The sequence below is a fragment of the Brienomyrus brachyistius genome, chromosome 21 (assembly GCF_023856365.1).
Source record: "Brienomyrus brachyistius isolate T26 chromosome 21, BBRACH_0.4, whole genome shotgun sequence".
Lineage (NCBI taxonomy): Eukaryota > Metazoa > Chordata > Actinopteri > Osteoglossiformes > Mormyridae > Brienomyrus > Brienomyrus brachyistius.
Window position 1 is genome coordinate 16546284 of NC_064553.1, and position 22140 is coordinate 16568423.

General features: G+C 42.6%; 1 protein-coding gene across 13 annotated transcripts in view; it reads right to left on the reverse strand.

Moving 5' to 3' along the window:
* The window catches only part of LOC125716703 (adhesion G protein-coupled receptor L2-like), a 167773-nt gene that overhangs the window by 79542 nt on the left and 66091 nt on the right, over positions 1–22140 (reverse strand). For 6 of the 13 annotated variants that reach the window (XM_048989324.1, XM_048989323.1, XM_048989321.1 and 3 more), the window contains exon 1: positions 5679–6568. The exons of 1 other annotated variant lie outside the window; for it this stretch is intronic. The gene's annotated coding sequence lies outside the window, so the exon portion shown is untranslated. Of the gene's footprint in view, positions 1–5678; positions 6569–22140 lie in introns of those variants that run through there. 6 more of the 13 variants (XM_048989315.1, XM_048989313.1, XM_048989327.1 and 3 more) reach the window with 5 other exon arrangements.

Below are 22140 nucleotides of genomic sequence, written 5' to 3' on the forward strand. Positions count from 1 at the left end.
CGGTATTATTTGTTAAATATATGTAATAATTAGAACATTTCAGAAGACGATAAAGCCTCTGCGCACCCATTTCAGTTTGTTCTGTTATATATTTTATATCTGTATAGTTTTACACACACACATAAACACTATGAAGAAACCTGATGGTCACTTTTAATTGAACCATTCTCACTCCACGCGGGTCTGAAATGATCACTCAGCAGGTGCTGACAGGTTTCACCTCGTCTCCCACCTCGCAGCCTCCCTGCCCAGGGCAGTGATGCCCCATCCGGGGTTTTCATCCTCTCACCCAACCCCCACCCTTCCGCATTTCTGCTAAATTTAAGGTCCGTCTTGTTAAAACTGCAGAGTGCGTCTAACAGCTCCGCCTGCGTTTAGATCTAAGTCGAGCCAGGCCTCTCCCCCTCCCGTCCCCTCCCACTCCGCGGCAATGGCTGGCATGCAATAACTTGTGTTTATTTTGAGCCTTGCCTCAAAGGCTTACTCCTGCCACGCTCAAATCAAGCATTTTTCACCAAACGCAGGCTCCGCATAGGTGGACAAGTCGTGTCCCGCTATCATGGCCGGCGATCGGAACCGCAGTAACACGTCTGAAAGCGAGACTTCTTTTCATCCCTTGTATGTGATTAAATATTCTGAGTTGCATATTAAAATAAAATCACACTCGAATACGCCCAGCCCAGCAACAACGAATGTTAATGACATGCTGGACGTCTGAAACTTTGAATAAAACCCCAGCGCGTCGAAGAGGGTCACAGAAGACTCGTCCCAGCTTTAAACAAAGAGGATCAGGGGCAGCGGCTCAAAGCGGGCAAACGATCGCGCTAATGGGGCCGTCATGGGATGGGATGTCGGCATGAGGCAAAGGGCTACCCAATAATCATTATCAGAGCGCCCCGAAACGTGTCGCAAATATCGGCCTCTCAGACAATGGGGGAAAAGCAGAAAATTCTTTTTAAATAGGGCTATACCACAAAAAATATAGGGAGAAACATTTGTTGAAAGCACCTTGAACTAATTACTATTATCAATTAATATGGAATTAATATCTGAATTATGAAATAATGCAACATTTAAAAAACATTGACATTGTATTGTTGAAATTACCGGCTAAATGTGATTTCATCTGTTCATTTTTTTTGCCTTTCTGACATTCTAAACAATAATATTCATTATTTGTAGCTCATCACATAGAAGAATCACTAATGGATGAATCGTAACTCGGGTTTGCCTGAGTGAAAAGCTCGTCGCTGACGAGAAGCAGTCGTCGTGCCGTGAGATGACAGGTATCTGCCGTGAACGTGCTTCGGGAACGCGCATTTCACAAGGTGAAGTGCCAGCCGTCCCCGACGTGTCACCCGGAGCCCTTAGCTGCGCATCAGAGAGCTGCGTCGCTTTTATTTAACCGGTCGTGCATCTGCATATTACCCCATGGTGCCGTTTGTCTGGATTTTCACCCGACCTCATTGTAGTTCTATTAATAATGTCGTGCCCTAGAGCGAAAGGAACTGAGGTTTACACCAAAGTAATACAATAATAATAATAATAATAATAATAATAATAATAATGGTTCTCGCAAATATGTACTTTCTTCAAAACAAAGTATCCAACAACGCCAGTCATTCAAATTTCATCCGGTCAATTAAGGTCACTAGGACATAAAAATATATTTAAAAATAAAAAATAAAAATACACGCAAAAAGAAACATATTACATAAAACCTTAAAACGAATGTTTATGAAGAGGAATATATAATCACACATATCTTCATATATATATATATATTAGTGCAACTGCTCTCATTGGTCTGTTTTAGGCCTATTCGGCAAATAGTGCGCGTTCGGCGCTGTACAGTTAGCAGGTTAGCGCGTCGCATCGTTCTCTGGCACTTATTGGCATAGTCTCGTAACGGCGAGGCGGGGACTAGCCTGGACACATCAGCGGCGGGCAGACCCTGATGGAGCCAGGATTTCATTTAAACTCCGCCATCCGTATCCAGCCTGTGTTTGCAGCGGCCATGCCGTCTTCCCATCGTCTCCCACTCTCTCTTTAAAGGGAGCCAAATAATAATACGGCCATGACTAAACGCGCTGAAACGCTTCCCCGCACTTGCACCGTTCACCGACGCTCCGTTTCTCAACGCGCATGTTTACAATAAGGCGCACATCAACCGAGAAACGGGCGGCTAATTCCCCCGCCCCCCTCCCGTTTTGCCGGCGCCAGCCTTGTCAACAACAAACTAAAAAAGTGTGACAATTGCAATTAGTCTCTCTTTGAACCCGCTACACAATGCAGCGGCTGGAATGTACCGTCTAGCCAATTTTCCCTGCAGCTAAAAGCTACCACTGCACTTAAGAGAAATAAAGTATGAACCTACTATTCAGAACTATTAAGATGACTAATAAAAAGAGACTCGCTTTGTTCACGTCGTTTTTTTATAGTTCACGGGAAAATACTTTAACCCACCCCCGACCCCGGCCGCGCAGTATTTCATACTTCATTACTGTCTCCTAAAAATATTTACAATGCATGCCGCAAATTAGCGAAATCGACCCTGATAAGCATCTTTCCCGGAGTATAAAACCACTTTTATCGGCAGCCAGAAAAGAAATCCACGCTTTCCGGGATGCAGCTAACGAACCGTGGGTGAAAATTAAAAGGCAGACAGATATAGCCCTTCATAGCACACCGTTACCCAACATTCACAGAGGGTACGTCTGGTAGCCAAGTTTCTCACGCTGAAGAATTTTACACAAAACCTATATATCACTCTAATGCAAAACAGTGTTCATCTTTCATGTGGCAAACCGTTTTTGTGAGATAGAACTACGATATACCACAATAGAGACCCTGCATTCTTCAGAAGGATGGGCAAAAAGTGCAGGCACATACACAAGGCCTTCAAGTAACACATTACGAAGAAAGTAGCGGATCGTTCTTTACAGAAAGCAAAAAAGTCCATTTTTATCCTAATGCAGAATCATTTAAAACGACAATGTTGTTAAGGAGGCTCATGTTTATAGATGCTCATGAAATGTGGATTCCCCTAAAAAAAAACCCGATTTTTTTCTCCATATGCCCGGTATTTTCCGCTGCAAAACAAATGGAGGTTGCGATTTAAGTTCTCAATAGAACTGCCCTTACTTTGATATGCTAATCGCTCCCTTCAAACAGGGTGAATTCAAACTCGCATTAATTCAAATAATTTGTGCGGGATTTTGTGAAATGGCACCTCTTTTTGAGGGTGGCGGAACAAAAGGAGCGAGCGATTGAGTGACCAGAGAAATCCCATAGCAGAGCACTTGTCACTTTCCCCGCTCGATTCGACCCCTTCACTGTACGGGATGCTTCTGTTTAAGGCGCAGCATAAATAAAACGGTTTAATGGCATGGGGATAAATCAAGGAGTACTGTGGAATTAGGGGCAAACATGTTCATTATCGTGCCGAGTGTCGTTTCATTATGTCGCTTTTTACATTCTCAAATAATAGATATAGGCCTATGTGGGAAAATTTAGATTTGGTTAATCCCTACTTCCAAAAAATTCCGAAAGTGTCTCAACACTTCTCTGTTAATGCGAAAACAAAGAGCGCAAGCAAATTATTAATAATAATCAAACTGACAATACTGCTCTGTTACTGCTCCGTTATTTATACATTCTATTGAAATTTGGCTTGGTTGTTCATTTCGCCTTGGTCACTTCGACCGACACAGCGGCAAATTCTGAGGCCCACTGGCCTCTCGAACCCCCCAGCCCGCCCGCCCCCGGAGCAACACTCCTGTGGAAATGCACTCAGAGTACAATCGAGGTAAACATTATCTGATATCTACCTCAGACTCTCACACTTGAATGACAGAGGAGCTATCGGCTGATTTAAATCACCCACTGCTTCTATTTTCAGCAGACTTGCTGGATTTTATTGGGGGGAGAGGGGGGGATATGAAGTTAAAAGGAGACACACTCTTTGATAAATGCACAGTCCTTTGCCTTCGTGTATAACAGAAAAAAAGAATCCCAAGTTTTAATGAATTCAGCTTAATTTAATGACAAATTCAATAATTCAAAACATCGGACAGCTAGATTTTTAGTCTAGACTGGCGGAATTTAACGACGGTTTTGGCCCATATATTACTAAATATATTTATAAACATGCGCCGATGAAATATGAAACAGAATACCTCTTCGAATCGATTACATACGGTCAATACTGCACCGAACGCGGCAACAGATTTAGTAAAACTTTGCGATTACCGTGTTCTTAACTTTGAAAAAGAAAATTTTTCAAAGGCCTCAATATCTATATGCGATCACACCCGCAAGAATTGCAAAATAAGCCACATGCAGCTGCGCGCATACTCGCACAATGCAGTTATAGAGCAGCCAAGGTCAACAGCTAAACGGGAAACGTCGTAGTTCGCCGTCCATCACACACGGACTCTCATAAACAAGAGAGAGAAACGGCCAGGCGCAAATGTCACGCGTTTTCCCGTCCATGGGATCATTTCTGAAAAAGGCCATGGCGTCAGGGGGCGAGCCCTGGCGTTAACCGCGGACGACGGGACGCGGACCACGGCTTTCACCTCTTTCACATAATCGACTTGGCGGATCAATCCGGAGTCTGCACCCTGTTTCTCCGCATCAGCCGCCGTGCCACTCAGCTGGCGGAGGCAGCGGCAGGCGTTGCCCCTGCTCCCGTGCCGATCTGACAGGGCTGAGCGCGGGGGAGCCGAGGCGACATGCAGATTTGTAAATAATACATGCAAGATTTATGATCTAATTCTCCTGCCAGGGAACAGTCCATTAAAAAAAGCTCACAGTTATTTTTGGACATTTTACTGTTATTATTATTACGTCCAGAAATCAAATATTAACTCAGATGAAAAAGTTATGATTTTTTTAATGATTGTCATTATCACTGACAGTATTTCTGGAAGCCTGCCGCACACTTACCGAAACAGGAAAGAAAAAAAAACAACTTTCAACCTCAAATATATATACATCCCACACACGAGATATCTACACGTAGATCCTTGAATCACAAACATTTATCTTCTCGCTGCACGCCAGTATTAGCAAAGCTAACAATTGTTCCTGCGGAACACACCGTGTCACGGTCTAAAACCCCAGCTAAAGAGAGCCCGACCGTTTGAGGCTCATTCCAAAGCCATACCAATCATTCTAATTGTTTCCATTCATTCAAACTCCTAGAGACAGGGCCCTCACATATCAGTCCACATCTGTGCTCTGTCTTTTCTAACTTTCTTCCCCCCCCCCCCCCCCCCCATTATGTATAGCACCAAATGAATCATTTTTATTGCACAGGCTACGTCTTTTAAAGGTGCGATCTACATTCAAGCCCGCACGAATTTCCCTTTATCAGATGGATTTTTCCTGAAGTTCAGCAGCTCTGAAACACCGTTTCCAAGCTGTGCGACACATACTGATAGATCCCTTTTTTCCAGCGCGATTATAATAGTTTCACTGCGCTTGTTTACGTGCAAAAGGGAAAGTCCGACTTAAATCGAGGGATTTCAGCAAAACAGCACTAACAAGTTGCCGGGAGTCCCTGCCAAACTTGCGACGAGATTAAAAAGCAGTGTAATATAATTCAGTTAACACAAATGCAAATAGGTGTAAGAGGGGGAGGGGGCGAGGATGTTCTTTGCTAGGACACTCACCCCTTTGAGAAAGCCGACCCGTGAAGTGTTTCGACGACCACGGGAAAAAAAATCAGACAATGAGTGTAAAGCGGGGAGCAAGCAAGTCTGTAATGGGAAGTCCTCTACAGTTCGGGTCGCAGCGGGCGGCACAAAGGGGGGAGCTCACAGCTCGCAACGTGCGCTTCGCTACCGGGAAAAGCGACGCGCTTTTTTATTAATCAAACAGCGCTGTCTGCTTGCACCTCGGACCGGACGCGGTTCTCCATGGCCAAGCGCGACTCAGCCTACAGCGATCGGCACAGTCCTCCTTCTCTCTTAAATGCGTTCCTCTCTTCTTTCCCGCATGTTTTTTTTTCCAAAGGAGTCTAAATGTTAAAAAAAAAATGAATCAAGCCAAAAAGAAACGAGAGTAGGGGAAGAGAAACGGGATAGATTTGGCCAGCTAAAAAATCTGAAAGAAAAAAAAATGTCTTGAATAAGAAAGCACGTCTCCAGTGTTGTTGTCAATCCAGTGCGTCTTCAGTGAATGCTCTTGAAGCCTCCGCTATGACCGCGCAGGTGCGAGCGCTCTCAGTCTGGAGAAGGTCTTGCCCACAGAATTAGGAAATCGGCTTGAAACGGAGGAACAGCCTCCCATCAAACGGAGCCAGTGCTGCTACTTGTGCGCTGCCTGCTTCTGCATGAGGTGGCTTTGAATGGGCTGTCACCAAAACCTGGCATAGAGTCCCCCCCTAACGCGCGGACCTGGAAGCTCCATTTCCTCCCGTTCCCAAAGCCAGAAATCACACAAAACGTCGTCGGCAGCGGTGCGGTGAAAATCTTCACCGCTTTTTTAGCATGCGGCAGTCGTAAGAAAGGGACCAAGCATGAATGCAAAGTAGATTATCTAGGAGATCATTTTTGAACGGCTGCACACCCTGCTTTTGGGATTTGAAAGTTGAGCCCCGTAACAGTAGGCAGTCCTGTCCGCTCGACCAATGACTGAGGCCCTATTCTTCCAGTAACACAAGAGAGTCTGAGAAAACAAGGGGGGAAAAGTATAGACCCCATTTCTCTCCAGCTGGACTCAATAAATAATGATAGGAGGAAGAGCGGGACGTGAAGGAGGCGCCGGGCAAGGATAATCATGGGTGGATGAGCCGTCATGACTAGATAAAGATGCTGAATATGATTCAACCCCATACATATATGTGTCGGTGGCTAACGGGGGTTTCCCAACAGAAGTAAATGCTGAAATTAAAAATAAGCACAGGGACAAAGGCGCATTCCTGAAATAGAAAGTGCGAAATGAATCCATTTTTGAATCCATAAATTTAATCTTAATTGAATGTATAAAACACAGATACGTAGACAGACAGACAGACTCCTTAGGCCTATATTTAGGAAGTATATCACAGTTAGGATGAAGCAGTATTTTAAAAGCTGTGCACATGGATTCAGTGACATTTCACTCGAAAGAGTGAGTTTGATGTAACTTCTCCAGGTGAGAGTGAGAATACCTGGGATCCCGTAGAAAACATTCTTTAACACAACGTACTCAAATAGACATGGCACCAAAACGGCCGCCCGATCACATGACGAAGCCTCACAGATTTACCGTCTACGGAGTCGCAGGCACGTCGCTCGGCTTTCGCTTACGCTACACGTGAAACCCAGAATTACCGAAATCCATGCAACCAGCGAGGATTTCTCAATAATAAAGCTCTTTATTTTCTTTCATGACTTACTGGCTATTACAAATCCACGTTATTTGGAAAAATAACTTCTATTTTTTTCTGTGATATAAGTAGCAAGCATTGGAACTCATGCGGTATGGAAAAGAATTTCTGCGCATCTTGACAAGTAGCACGTGCAAAAGACAATGGACAAACATTTCTCTCAAATACTGAATTCTGTAAACGCACGATTCTCTTGAGTTGACCCTAACAATTCACATGCGTGTGTTTACCTTAAATACACGAGGAACTGCTTTCCCCTCTGATATTTGCTTAACACATTCCATAATACAGAAATGACAATACACCATAATATATACAACTATGCCATATGTTTATATGGATTCCAGCATTCGATAAATTACAATGAATGAATATTATGTTTGAAACATAACTGCAGCCTTGATACCAGCCATTTCACAATATTAATACTGTCATAATGTCATAAAAATGCCAGCGAGTTCAAAGAAAGTTAACATTTAAAATCGATGTTTGGTCATCAATGCGTTACGTGCTGAATTAAATCTCTCTGAAATGCCAAATTTCTGCCGCTGTGACTAATTCGTTCAACAGCAACAAAAATGACCCCACGGTTTAGTTTTTTACCTTGTAAATATTAAATTCCATAAAGCTATGAGAAAGTAACCAGTCTTGTGGTGTATTTTTTTTTATTCTTGGTGGTTTTGGATCTAGTTAATACGGTCTACGGAGAAACCACAAAGATTGGCTTTTATTGACTTGATTATTTCAATTTAGGATTTTGTAAATTCGCTTAAGTACATTTCAATATTTTTATTGCTTCTGAGTGTAATATTTCTTGCCATGAAGGCCTGCGTGCCATCCATTCCATTGCTGTGTATAATTGTTTGAGGGACCCCGCCACATGAGATATTTATTCCCGCTTATTCTCAGACATTTATCCAGCGACGGGTTTGCACAACGTTCCTTCGACCACTAAACGACATTTAAAACGGATTCAGTTTGTTATACATTCTGTTAGCTTTGTCCAGTCCAGTTATGACTTCAGCCCCAGTAAGACTGGGACGCACTCGCATATTTAATCCTTTTCACACACCCTCCTTAAATTCGCTTTAAAATATAACGAGCCGCGCGACGTTCCGTATCTCCAACCTCCTGAACCTTCTTGTAGACTAGAGGCGCACGGCTTTTGTTGGAGGGTTCTGATGTCTCTGATTTATATAGTCTCCGGCTGTTAATTACCTAATGCAATCAATTAGCTGCTTAATTAGGTGACGATTACCTTAAGAGACCTATAAATCTTGCTGGACAACATTGCAGTGTTGATATTGATATTGACATGCCATTGAATGGGGGAGAGGAGAAAAACAATAATTCGTTTCCTCCCCATGAACGAAGCTTTATTAGGCAAAGCGCAGGAATTATTCAGTTGTTAAATCTAAACGCGATTGTTACAAAAGAGTTACTGACTTTTGTCTAGTTGGTAATTGACTTACAGGGGTAAACACGTTTGCCAGGATTTACCACAGCAAAGTACAACGGCTATATTTTTTTGCAAACATAATGACTGCATCCAGAAAAGTGAGATATCTTGACAAACTTCAGTCGTTGGCCCTGAGTTGAAGTCCTCCTGTTCCAAACACGTCTCCCACCGCTAATAGGATTACAATACCTCCAACTGACCGTCAGCCTCCCCACTAACTTTGAGCTCCCCGGTGACGGACAATTCAGAGAAAACTACTTCATCTCATTCTTTTCCTTCCGTTTTCACCCGACTTGAAGGTCAGATGACCATTTGCTTGGAGTCCTGACAACTTTCAAACTTTAACTAAGGCAATAGTCAGCTAATGACTTTCCTTCATAGAGCTAAATTACAGTAAAGAGTGAATAACGGACGTAAATAAACTATTCTCCCATAACACTGTTGCTTATTAATTCCCCTGGAAAAAAAGTTATCGGATCTATTAATCGTATTTAACGTAAGGTGAACTTATACTCGAATACACGAACACATATATTCTTCTTAACAAGGGTACGATAATAAAGACACGTGGCGGTGACCACTTAAATGGTTTTATTTAGGGTCATAAAGCTCTTGAAGTCATAACCTCCGGGAAACCAGAGAGCTGCCGCGTTGCGTGCGACCTAAAGCTATCCTTTAAGAGTAATAACCTGTAGCTAAATCTGGAAGCGTGCCGCGGAGTTTAAGCATACCACCCACAGCAAGCAGAGCCCGGATCCTCTCCCCTCGCCCCCTTTTCACTTGAATACATTTCAATCGTCCATCGTAAACGGAGTCGTTATTTGAAAACCACCTGTCCCGCAGTCATCTCGGTGAATCATTAAATTACTGTCTATACTAGGCTACCTAAATATATTAGGCGCCTGTGAACAGACACGGCTATGTTTATGCGCATAAAACCAGAAATCCACACTGTGGACATAGGCCTACTCCAAAAAGAAGTTGGAAAAAATTATAATTGAACGGACGCAACACATAATTGTACCACATATCTTTTTAAATCGGGGCCTAATTTTTTCATTCTGTGATTCACGCGATTTGGGAAAAGGTAAAAGATCATGGAAGATAAATATTTTAACATCGTTTTGTATTAACGCCATACTGTAATAAGGTTAATAAGCATATATCTGTAACCTCACATCTGTCAGGCTTCTGGCGACCAGGAACAAAGCGGATATGTATTTAAAATGCAAATGGTAATTTCATTTTTTTCTTAACCGGGTGTCCTAGGACCGACTTCTACAAATGGATGACCGTAGCTGGCCGATCGCCTGGGTGTCGCGCCCGGCCTGTATTCCCACCAGTCACCCCAACCGCGCCTCACGAGGCAGCATAGGTCATTCATTAAACCGAGGGCTCGCAAAAGCCGTGAAATGATGAGCCTGACCTTGCGGCGAGAAAGACTGTGCTGGAAATGAAGGGAGAAGCCGCATCGGGGCGGTGGCGCAGTCACATATATATTTGCATAGATAAAAAAAAATCCAGGGCGACGCTTGTGATGCATTTTCCATGGTATGGGATGGGCACAATTTGGGCGCCTTGTGCGTCTTTTCACTGACTGGCTGGAGAAGCATCTCAAAATCGAGGAAATGATTATACAATGCCACACTATAGTGCGGCGATGTTGTAAAATATTTAGTATAATTATTAGGTGTAGAATACGTGGCGAAATACCCGCATTTCAAGAATCACTGTTCGTGTCCCTGGTTAATACAATTATTTAAGCAATCATGTTCACGTTTTCTGTATATAGGGACATATAGGCTATATTTTCTTGTAATATAACATTTTGTTTGTGGACGGGGGGCATAGGATGACCCACCTATCAATGATTCCTCTATTTTGAGAGTGAGTTCTTTATCTCTAATTAAACTATAATGAGTTTTGAAAATCAACGTTCTGTAGAACAGGGCCACCGACAGCATCACATTGAATAAAACTGCTGAAATGCAACTGCACAGCTTTTCTGGTCACATGGTCAGGGAGGAAAAAAATAAACAAAAATATATAAGTCAACATATAAAGTAGCCACACCCGAGTCGCTATAGTTCATACTATTGACAGTGTCATAAACCAGAAGACCTTTCCTGGAGATAAATTGGATGGGGTCCGATGCAGAGTACAGTATAGTTGATTTTATTGAAGCGATTCTGGGGGTGTCGCCTACAGGGACTAATGAGGTGGTGTGTTAGCAGGATGTGACAGCTCTGGCTGTTTGAAAACATCAGAACCGCCGCCTTCGCTGGTGACAACAGCATGAACAGCGCGCTGATTTTTTAACCCCTGTGAGTCATTTAAAAATAGGTCCTTGCTTTCCGGATGGTCAGCCACGTCGGTGATAACCCCCCATTGAAAACGTTTTTATATTATATATTTGATATTGTAATGGAATTCATTTACATGTATTAAATTTATGTTAAATCATTGATTCATATATTGAATATAAACTATATTCCTGTTGCATTAATTGGATTATACTTGTGATTATTGATTTGTGGATTTTATGTTCAATTTATTTGCATACAGTAAGTTGATTGTAGTACACCGCAAGTAACATCTCATTGACTGGTATTTAAATATTCGAAGATAACTCAAAATATGAATGAAATATGCTTAAATAATGCTAAAGTAAAATAGAGAGGTCCGCTGCATTTCAGCGATGTACTGAGTAGCTTTGTTTGAGCGGGTAACACCTTTGGCTTGCCTCTATGGTTCTTCAGGCTGGAGCAGGCCCTAATTTAATTAATTCATATAATTGTTGACTGGCACCATTTGTTACCTTAGATTTTTAATAGCAAGGGGAATCACAGGTGAGGGTAAGCTTAGTAAGCTAAGCCACGCAGACCTCGACCGTGCCTCTCTTCTGTGAGCTACACCCCGGTAGCGACAAGCATGGAGAGAGGGGGGATGCTGGAGCCCCTGCTGCACCTGGGGGGTGACAGAGGCTTTGCAGCCAACCTGACGGCCCTGAGCCGGTGTGGCCAGCACTGAGGAGAGCCGATGGCCAGCTCCGGGGGGGGGTGGGGGAGAGAGCTTTCAGGAAGGGCAGCGGGGAGTGATGCAGGATTGCTCAGGGTGTTTTCGTGACCCCATCAAAATTTGTGCGCGTACTGCCCCCCCCCCCCACCCCTTTGGTGTCTATGAGCTGCAGTCCCAGTAATGGCCATAATTTCAGATATTCTCCAGTTATAGATCTTTTTCTTTTTTTCTTTATCACGTTTCCTTTCCCAAATACGGAGAGAGCTGCAGCCGTGATGTAAGACTGATGCAAGCTGCCATGCCGCAGCAAGCGGCAGGACGTCGGGGGGTGTGAGGCCTGCGCTGTCTGACTTACAGGCAGCCCCTCCCCCTCCCCTCTCCTCCCCTCCCCCTAAAACAAAAATCCAGAGTCTGGGGCTAGACGGCTCCCTGAATTTTCATATTTAAAACAGCACATTTCTAGCGTGTGTGTGTGTGTGTGTGTGTGTGTGTGTGGATTACGTTTATATTAAAAACCTGTTATTCTGACATTGTGCATTTTGCAGCCCCCCACAAAGATCTGTGAATGTGGTCAAAAAACTAATTAATTAACTAAATGCCAAAAGTCTCATATTTTATTTGGTTACTTATGGTGAAGGTTAAGACTGAGTGAGGGTTTAGGTCGTCATGTCGGGATTTAAGTTGTCCCCATAGAAATGAATGTAGAATCCCCACATAGACAGAATTACAAACCTGTTTGTATGTGTTACTTGTCACACTTCAGCTGGTGTTATTTACCATAAAGCTATTGTTGTCATATTTATAATCATTAACATTTAAAAGCCAAACGTAAACATAAAACATCCCAAACTAGTACACTTTCAGCTGAAACGTAAAACGTGTAGAAACAGACCTTCTGATTATACATAATATAACCAGCCTAGTGAAAAATGACCCTTCGCGAGATCTGCCTTCACTGGGTGGCTGTATCCTTCCAACATCCCATCTGATACCAGTTTAAAAACTCTACTGAAAAACACTGGGTCCCAGTTATGCAGGGGAAGAAAATATTACTAGGAACAACGCAATTGCACAGTGACTGGGCACCACACTACCTGAACATGATAATCAGGATGCAAGCTCCCCCCCCCCCAAACACCACCCTAGGATTGAGAAAGCAAAAAGATAACTTCACTTTGCTTACGGAGATTGAATACCAGGTGCAGGCATGGCTACGGTGCTCAGGTGTTGTAACACGCGCCGATGGTGGCTGCCCTTGTCAGTGCCGTCAGTGATCGGCTCGCGCTCGTCCTCAGTTCACAAACCGCAGTACAGGGGCCGTCGGGAAACAAGCTGTCTCCGGCGTGTTTTCCTGTAAGGTCGGGCAGACGCCCGGCTCGGCTACGGGCTTGCACGGCGTGCAAACAGCAGCGGAGAGCACGCAGGCGGACACAGCATCACAGAGGTACTCCGTGGCGGTGGGTTAAACCTCGCGGGCCAGCCTGCGATTTAAAGACGCTTCTGTTAACACCCCTCCACTCCACATGGAAGGAAAACATTATTCAAAGCCAGGCAAGGTTTGAAAATCATGATAAGGAGGGCCAAGGGTTAAACCGACTGCTTGAATTATTAATCATTTAATCAATCAGCTATTTTATCGTCATTTTTGCAGCAGAGTGATTTGTTGGCCAACAAAAAACTGTTTGCCAGTTGCCCACTTCCTGTCATTACTCAATGTGCTATCAATTATGCATAATACAATGCAGTACAAGACAATGCCATATAGTATGTATATGTCTCGTAATTTAACATGTGGATGCATGTATGAAATCACATGACGACAGAAAATAAAATGAAAACAAACAAATAAACACACCATTAGTTATAGCCACAAGTAAAGTGATTTTTCTTGTTTTATATATATATATATATATATATATATATATATATATATATATATATATATAAACAACAGTGTAAGTACTGGCCGCTAATCTTACACATGTCATAATATGGAGTACTTATATGGTACATAAAATTATGAAATGATGCTATAATTCATATAATATTTATATTTCCCCTTTAAGTCCTCTTATAAAATCACTTACATGTTCGTGCCAAGCACTGACCTGCCCCCCACAACTGCTCCCTTTTTGTCCGTCCTGAACACCGTTATTTTACCGCACACATGTTGTCAATATGGGTAAACAGGAAAAGAGAACCATTACTTTGCATATAACGATAACAACAGGCCTGGGCAAGCATTCAATAGATTATCAGATACAAATTTTACCACAGGATATATGAAGAAATTGGGACGCACGAACCAAGCTATGCAGCTGGCAAGTAAAATGTTTCATTTTAATAGTTTATTGGCAGTCCAAATATTTTGCTCAGTAATACCGTTTAATACAACGTCGAAGCACTTATAAATTCTCATATAAATCAGCAAACTTGCTACAGTGCGTCGATTGTTTAAATGTTTTACGTTTAATTATCATTAAAAGGCTTGCACGATGAATCCCGCATCAGGACGAGCATAAGGGGGGTAAAGGGACGTGTGTGTGTGTGTGTGTGTGTGTGTGTGTGTGTGTGTGTGTGTAAAACACTGTCTACGCATACACACTACAAGTGTGTTAGTTGTAGATCTACAAACTGGATGCAAATTCACAACCTCACAAGCAAACTTAAAGTAAACATGAACTAGCAAAATTAAACAGCACGACTTACAGGTGCATCATTAAATCTTTTGAGTGACCGGTTTTTACTGTGAACAATATTGACAGCGACCTCTACAGTTCAGTGCGATAGCCTGGCTGATTATTCACGTGTGTCTTGGCATTGGGAAACATAGATGACTGCTGCCGAAAAATCAAACTGTCTCCTTTTTCGCTCTCCGGAGGCAGAGAAGTAAATGGCTCTTTTGTCCCATGTTCTCAAGAGATATCCCGCAATTGTCCATAATCATTTTAGCATGTGAAAAGCGGCAAGGAGGGACACCAAGAATTATACGTTCATGCCCTCGAAGACTGAGTTTCACAAAAGAAAGTCGTTGCGAGACCACTGGGCTTATCTCGCTTCCTAAACTCATATTATACTATCGACATTTCTCTGTCTGATTCCCCAGTCTTGGGGAGAACCGCTTTATTTAGCGATCATGTGGCACATTGGCACGGCTGCATTAATTAATTAATTAATGCCAATTTGATATCATAATCGGTAATGATGCTGCACAAGAAATCATCCGTTGAAAGGTTTTATTGAGTTACAATTTAAATTATAGGTGCTTTCATGGAAAAGAAACTTTATAGAAACAGGTTGTGCTCTTAAAATAATATAATCAGTCGTATATAGTGTTTCCAAAGAAATTCGGCTCTTTGATAACTAAATAGTCCTTTTTTAGTTCGTTTTTGATTTCGAGGTTTTTTTGTATAATTAGCATGAGCGAAATCAATTTTAGTATTTAGACAGTATTACTAAAATATAACTACTGTGCTGCAATACACATTTACGTTCATTGCATATCGCTTTGGACTTTTAATAATAAAAAAAAATCTTCGTAACTTACGCTCAGTTCTGCCCTGATGTGAGAGTAAGTATAGCCATCTTCTGTAACGTGACACTTGAAAGAGTCAGCTCGAGTTTAGCGTGCATCTTGTGACACTCATCGGAACGCATTTGATGTGATGCATTGTGGACATTTGACAAACTAATCTCTGTGGAGAAAAATGAATAAATACATGTAGGAGAGTAGATGCAGATGCTTTCTCAGTATATGCACTAGGTACCACAATGCATTAGCATCATCTTCTCTGAACATACATGTGATAGCAACAGTGATTGGGGGCAGCTCAAGGCAAAACTCATACCCTGGTCTCCTTAACTGCTTATTGCCAATAAAGCAAGTCCCCTGAGTGAGGCCTATAGGGTGACCAAACTGCACTACCATACTCCATTACCATACTGCGCTACCATACTACATTACCATACTACATCACTATACTAGTAATACTGCTTGAGCAATCACATACCTTAAAATTGTTCACAGCTTCAATTACTGTAAAAAAAAGTCAGTGTCCAAGTGCAGGTTCTTTACAACCCTCTGACAAATGTAGCATCTCTGGTCTTGTCATCTGTTTGACCGAACATCAAGCATGTAGTATCGGTGTCTGCTTCATAAGATTAGCCATGTTGTGTTTTGTACAGACGTTGTTTTTACATATTTGTGTCAAGAGTGAGAGCCCTAAAGACTTGGACCAACCTCAATGTCCACAGCGTCTTTCCTCAGGTCATCATCTGTCTGGACTAGGACCCTTCTGACCACCCTTTGTTTTAACTGCTGCACATACTACACACACTGCTTGCACACTTACATTGTAAATCAAAATGCTCTGCCACAGTCCTGAGTAAGAACCTTCCCCAGTTTCCATTATTACAGTCAGAGCACATATGCACTTCGACTTGTTACATTGTTGCATTACACATCCTTTTATTTACAGTTGCTTGTGTATAGTCTATTCATGTTTTAATGTATCTTTTGTAAATCTTCTATCTTTTTTTGTAGAATATGTATCTTTTACAGAGAGATTTTGCAGTGAGATCCTTTTCAGGTACCCATTGTACAGTTAGACACCTAGAGTACATGTTTGGTACTTAGGCTATAGACAAGATTAAATTTCCAAAGATAAACACAACACATTGTTCTGGATAAACCTGGAATACGTAGGTAGAACCAACCTACTATTCAACAGAAGCATAAGTGTAAGTTTTTAATGAAGTGAAACTAAAACGATCAGCTAATTAATACCATCCATCTACTTTTGCATCTTCCAACTGCGTATGTAGTACAGGGTCGTAGGCAGCCTGAAGGCTTTCCCTCCAAGCACAGGGCGCGAGACAGGGCTACGCCCCAGATGGGACGAAATGATGAATACCTTTTTTTTTTTAAAAAAAAAAAAAAAAAAAAGTACTTAATATTAATTTTAGCCCACACATGGCAATGATACAGAACAAAGGACAAACAATACAAAAGCTGAAAATGTGCCCCAGATGAAAATTTTGGACAGGAATATATTTAAATATATTTCTTTTTATTATATTTTCAAATCAGTTTAGTTTGCAATGAATGTTAAAACTAAGCGACTGCCGTTTTCCATGTTCTGTCCACAAGGCTGATGTGACACAATGGTACCGGAAAAGAAGGAAAAAAGATTCATGAACGAAACAGCAGAAAAGAAAACGCAAAGTTTTCTGTTGCACTTCCAGGATTTAGCCGAGCTCACACGAACAAAGGCGGGCGCAGAATCGAAAATGCGATTCCCCACTTCTGCTTCACATTTGACAGAAATATGTATGTTTGTTGTGGTAAATGCTATTTTTATGTTGTGCCGCTAGACAAAAATGTTTGTCAGTCATCTTTGCGGGGGTATCCGAATGAGCGACTTCTGGGGAGAAAAAACAAAAGCCAAATGAATTAGCTCATTAGTACATAAAAAAATAAAAATAAAATAAACATAGACATTGCAGATGTTCAAGGTGCCAGATCATGATTAAAAATCTCGCTTTTATTGTTTTGCGGACTGTCCCGGGAAATCGATTGGCTTTGTTTCAAAATAGCACCTAAGAGAAATGTATTTTTCCATATAAATATAATTTGCCGGAGCTACATACTATTATGGGTATATCAGTCAAAGATGGGAAAGAGACCCCTTGCTATGCTTGTAATTTTCATCATCGATGGGGGTTCCGATAAGCTTTGGCAAGATTAGGTAGAAAGTTGACCTCCCACTGAGGACGGAAATTCAGAGCGCCGTGAACCGGCTTTCTGGGGATTCCGGGGTACGCCTGACTCCAGCAGCCATATTTGCAAATCATATTTATGTGGGAAAAGATAAGTGATTCTGTTAAGCAGAAATGCTGGAGGAGAGAGGAGCCGGGACCTGTCTGTCTATTAGGAACCCCAAGAGCACAGAATGATCGACCAGCTTTATTATATGCAAAAAACGGCAGTCTTCTCCGGGTCACGAAAGGAAATGGTGATTTGGCAGATGAATTGTAATTGCCTGATAGTGTACTGTATTTATGCGGCTCACTGCTTTCCGTCTGTTCTACAGGGCAGAATTTGATTCATAATGAATGCCTACAATTTACATTCGCAAAGATGATTAATGTCAAAGGTAAAGCGATTGCACTATCCGGAAACAACCGCATACATTATGTACGCATGTTAGTTAATATTTGGCTTCAAACTGCCACATATTTCTCAGGAACTTTCTTAAAGCGTTCATATTAAAAGGCAGCATTTAAACACTAAGTTATAAGTATACATGCAGACTTGATAAATGAACCTGTTTCCCCCCCATTCTGTAAGGAAGAGAAGGTAATGATAATTAACAGATGGGGATTTAATGATACTACCATTATGGAGTAATTTTATTGACCCATTCCCACTCCCGACGAACTAATTAATATTTCAAGTATGGTTTTTAAAGGACTGATGAATCAGTCTGCGGCGTGCCATACTATTACACATTCAGACTCACATATAGACTATTTCATAGCGGCTGTCCTCAAACACGACGTGTAGGAACATGTGCTGGTCGCGTGAGGGTGTGCCCGGTCATGCACATCAGTGGTTCCTGTGGCTTCGGGGATTTAGCTGAGAAATGGATATATCGGAGGAAATCTTTCTCTCGGTGACGTTTACGGTGTACGATGAAAAGCACAATATCACGGCTGTAAGTGTGTGACGAATGGTGTTAAAGGAAAGGATGGTAAAGGGAACAAAAAACATTAAACATTTTGACACACCCGACATACGCTGATGCGCACCACAGTATCACACAGGAAACCCTTCCATAATAAACCATAATAAACTCCTATAATAACTTTATTTTTGATGAATTTCTCCATTATAATTACGCTTTCAATTCTCTGTAAGTTCTTTTAAAAGCAATAATAGTTGGACCTGCATTTTGAATTTCAGGACAGGTTCATAATAAAGTTGGCTACGTAATCCGCGTAAACTGGGATACAGATCAAGTCAGGCATTTAAAGCGCTATGCAGCCCAAAATCGTAAAGATGATGCCTCTCACCATAAAGTTATTCCAGCTGTAGAACCGCACGAAATGCCACGACATGACAGACCGAGAATATTGCGAAAATAGAGACTTCAAACGAGAATTTGCAGTACTGCTCCATCCCTCTCAGTTTAAGCAAATTCAAATAAGTAGCTCATAATTACTGACGAAAAATAATAAAGCACGTAAGTTACTTGTGTTACGTTATCCCCAATGAATGAGGAGACTCGGGAAGCGATGGAGTAGAGTAAGTCTCTTTCTTCCACGGTATCAAAATCTGGAATGGCTGTGGTCACCCTTCACATGTGCTGCTCGGAAATAAAATTATAAGCTGGAAAATCAAGCAGTAACAGTCGGGATTCATTGGGACTTGAATTCCTCAACTTTGCAAATCAATGTTAAATGGAATTAAATGGAAGTAAAGTTTTAAGGGAAATGACCTTATTGTTATTGTTTATTATTGCCTAAAGAAACAAACGTTCAAAGTCAGAGGAGCAGCAACAGTCCATGTGATGCCCTCGGCAGGCTTCACTGCAGGTGCAGGTGCAGGTGCCCCCCCCCCCCCCCCCCCCCCCCCCGACCGAGACGCCTCTTGGGTTGAAATGCCTGTAAATATGACTCTTTGCGACATGGAGCTAATTACCAAAAAGTTGAAGGTTTCGAAAACAAAATCGTATAGGTTTGACAGTCACTGTAGCAATAACGAGAGCTGTCCCCAGCACGGATCTGTGTGAGTACAACTGCTGGAATTTTGTAGGCCTGAAGTTGAAATTTTCTTAAATATGATTAAAGTGTGACTGTTGCAATTGAGCGTTTCCAATTTGTGTACTTGGATGTTCATTTGGAAGTAGATCAATACCAGATGCTAGATCATTTACTTATACAATTCAGCTGTTTCATGATTAGGGTTATCCTAACAAAAATGCCCGTGTGATTCAGTACTCATGAATCTGAGCAGCAGATTCTCCAGATTCCTTATTTAGCATAAATCTCATGTACTGGGGTTCCTCAGGAATTAGTGTTGGGTCCCACTCATATTTTTGTTAAATACCAGACCCCTTGATTCTGTCATCTCTTGCTGCTGGTATGGGATGAAGTTTAACCCATCCCCTCCCAGCTGTTCCCACTTCATTTCTCATAGGTTCCTGCAAAGTTGACATCTCTGGTTATGCGACCGTGTTCTGAAATCCAACGCGTCCCGACATGTCCGATTCCTACTCCGCACCCCTTGCCCGTGCAGCACCTGTAACAACACTCGCCGTCACCCCCAGACAACACAACTGAGGTGTCATCAAAAATGCCGGCTTCACCTCCGATGACACGCTCAGCCGCTCCCGGCACGAAACTTCCCGCCAATCCTGCTGGAATACCGTCGCCTCGCGGCCCTGTCTACCTGCAACTGTGATCATTTCTCAGCTTGACTCAGGCAGGCAGGATGTGGAAGAATTCATTGGGAGTACATCAAATGCGTGGCGGACTGGAGCCAATTAAATAATCGTTGTTTGCATGACCAAATTCACACTGCCACTTTCCCAAGAGAATATAAAATAACGGCTCACCAGACAGCCCAAAAAGCCCATTAGGTAAAGGCCATCACAGATATGCAAATTCAGTTTATGGTGCATCAATGATAAGTGATTGTGAAATCTATTGGTCTGCAAAAATTAAAAAAAAAACTCAGTGGGTGTCTTATTACCAGTTTGTGTTTAAATAGTACACTTTTAACATAGACAAATGTTTTATCGCATCGTCGCCCGGCATCGTTAAAAGGCAGCTCGATGCACGTGTTTGTTGTTGTGCCGGGAAAACGGCAAGAACTTTTCCCTCGGAAATCCCTTCCAGATCACGGAACTGTAAAAGGAGATTATTTTCAAACAGTCTCATATCGGCGCCTGCCATGTGCAGCAGTGGAAGGTGAAAGGTTCATCTCTCACCTGCTGACACGGGGGCCTCCTGACAGGGAACGCGGCACGGCCAGATGATAGGAATCTCAAAGGTGTCCGCTGCCTCAGCCAGACGGCTCAAGCCTCAATTTATGTGAGGAAAAGGGGGGGGGGGAGAAGGGGGAAAAATAAGCCCACTTCATATGAGCTCACTGGCCAATCTCGGCATCCACTGGGGCTGCGGCCCCCAGCCAGAAAATTCCCAGACCCCCGCAAGCTGCGAAGCAGAGCTGTTTGGTTCACATAAACCCGCGCATAAACAACCTGACTAGAACGATGGTGTATACATATACGCCAAATTATGAGGGGAAAATTTGATCTAGAATGTAAACTTTCTAACGTAAACAATGACAAATGTAGTTTGTCGCCGGTACTGTAGCTGATCGGATTTAGCGTGTAACAAACTGCAAATCTGGAGCCATTACAGAGTTCGGGATCCTAATTTGTTTCCCTTTGCTCTGTATGGACGTCACCACGGCGACCTCTACGCCAGGGTCTCCTGCCACTCTTTGGGGATGTTGGCCTGCTTCCTCCTGAACAGAAGCCCGCATCTATGACCTGCTGAATCTCCCGCCAGGCATTATGACAGCCCACCCCTCCCCCCCAGCCTTGCCAATGACAATAAGAACCTTCTTTTCACCACCTCGCAAACAGAGTCTCAGAAAGGTCGCAGCAGCTGTAAGAATAAGCTGCCGCCCATCCATACCTGTATTCCTCTACTGCAGATGATCAGATAAGGGAGATTTCTTTCCTCCTAGATGCAGGCTCATGTGTCACAAAACATTATGCATATTTATAGCAATTAGCTGTCGTATATTTACACATCCGACCCCCGCCTTACTTCCATCTATTAACATGAGACGAGGGCAGGGGTGAGTCTCAACACTTCCGCTGTTTTTAATATATTCACCAAGACACCACTAATTGTACCAATTAACACTCGTCCCACACATGACCTCATTCCTTTCGTTATCATTTAAGAAATGAATGAGTGCTCTGTTGTATGCAAATTTAATTAAGCGTCGCCATGGGTACACGGCACTCTGCCACAGATCCTCGTCCCGGATGTGAAAGTGCGTTGATTCAGGAAAAGTGAGGCTGACGCCTGGCGTAGCTACAGTGTGCCAAAAGTGCGACAGCGAGGGTCACACCCCCGCCCCGTGCACCCCGCCCCCCCGTGTCGTGTGAATTAAAATCGGTTATTCATGCCCTCCGCGACTTCCCATTCATACAGATTGTTTACTCTGCTGCCCTCGCAAAACTGTCCTCAGTTCACATCACCT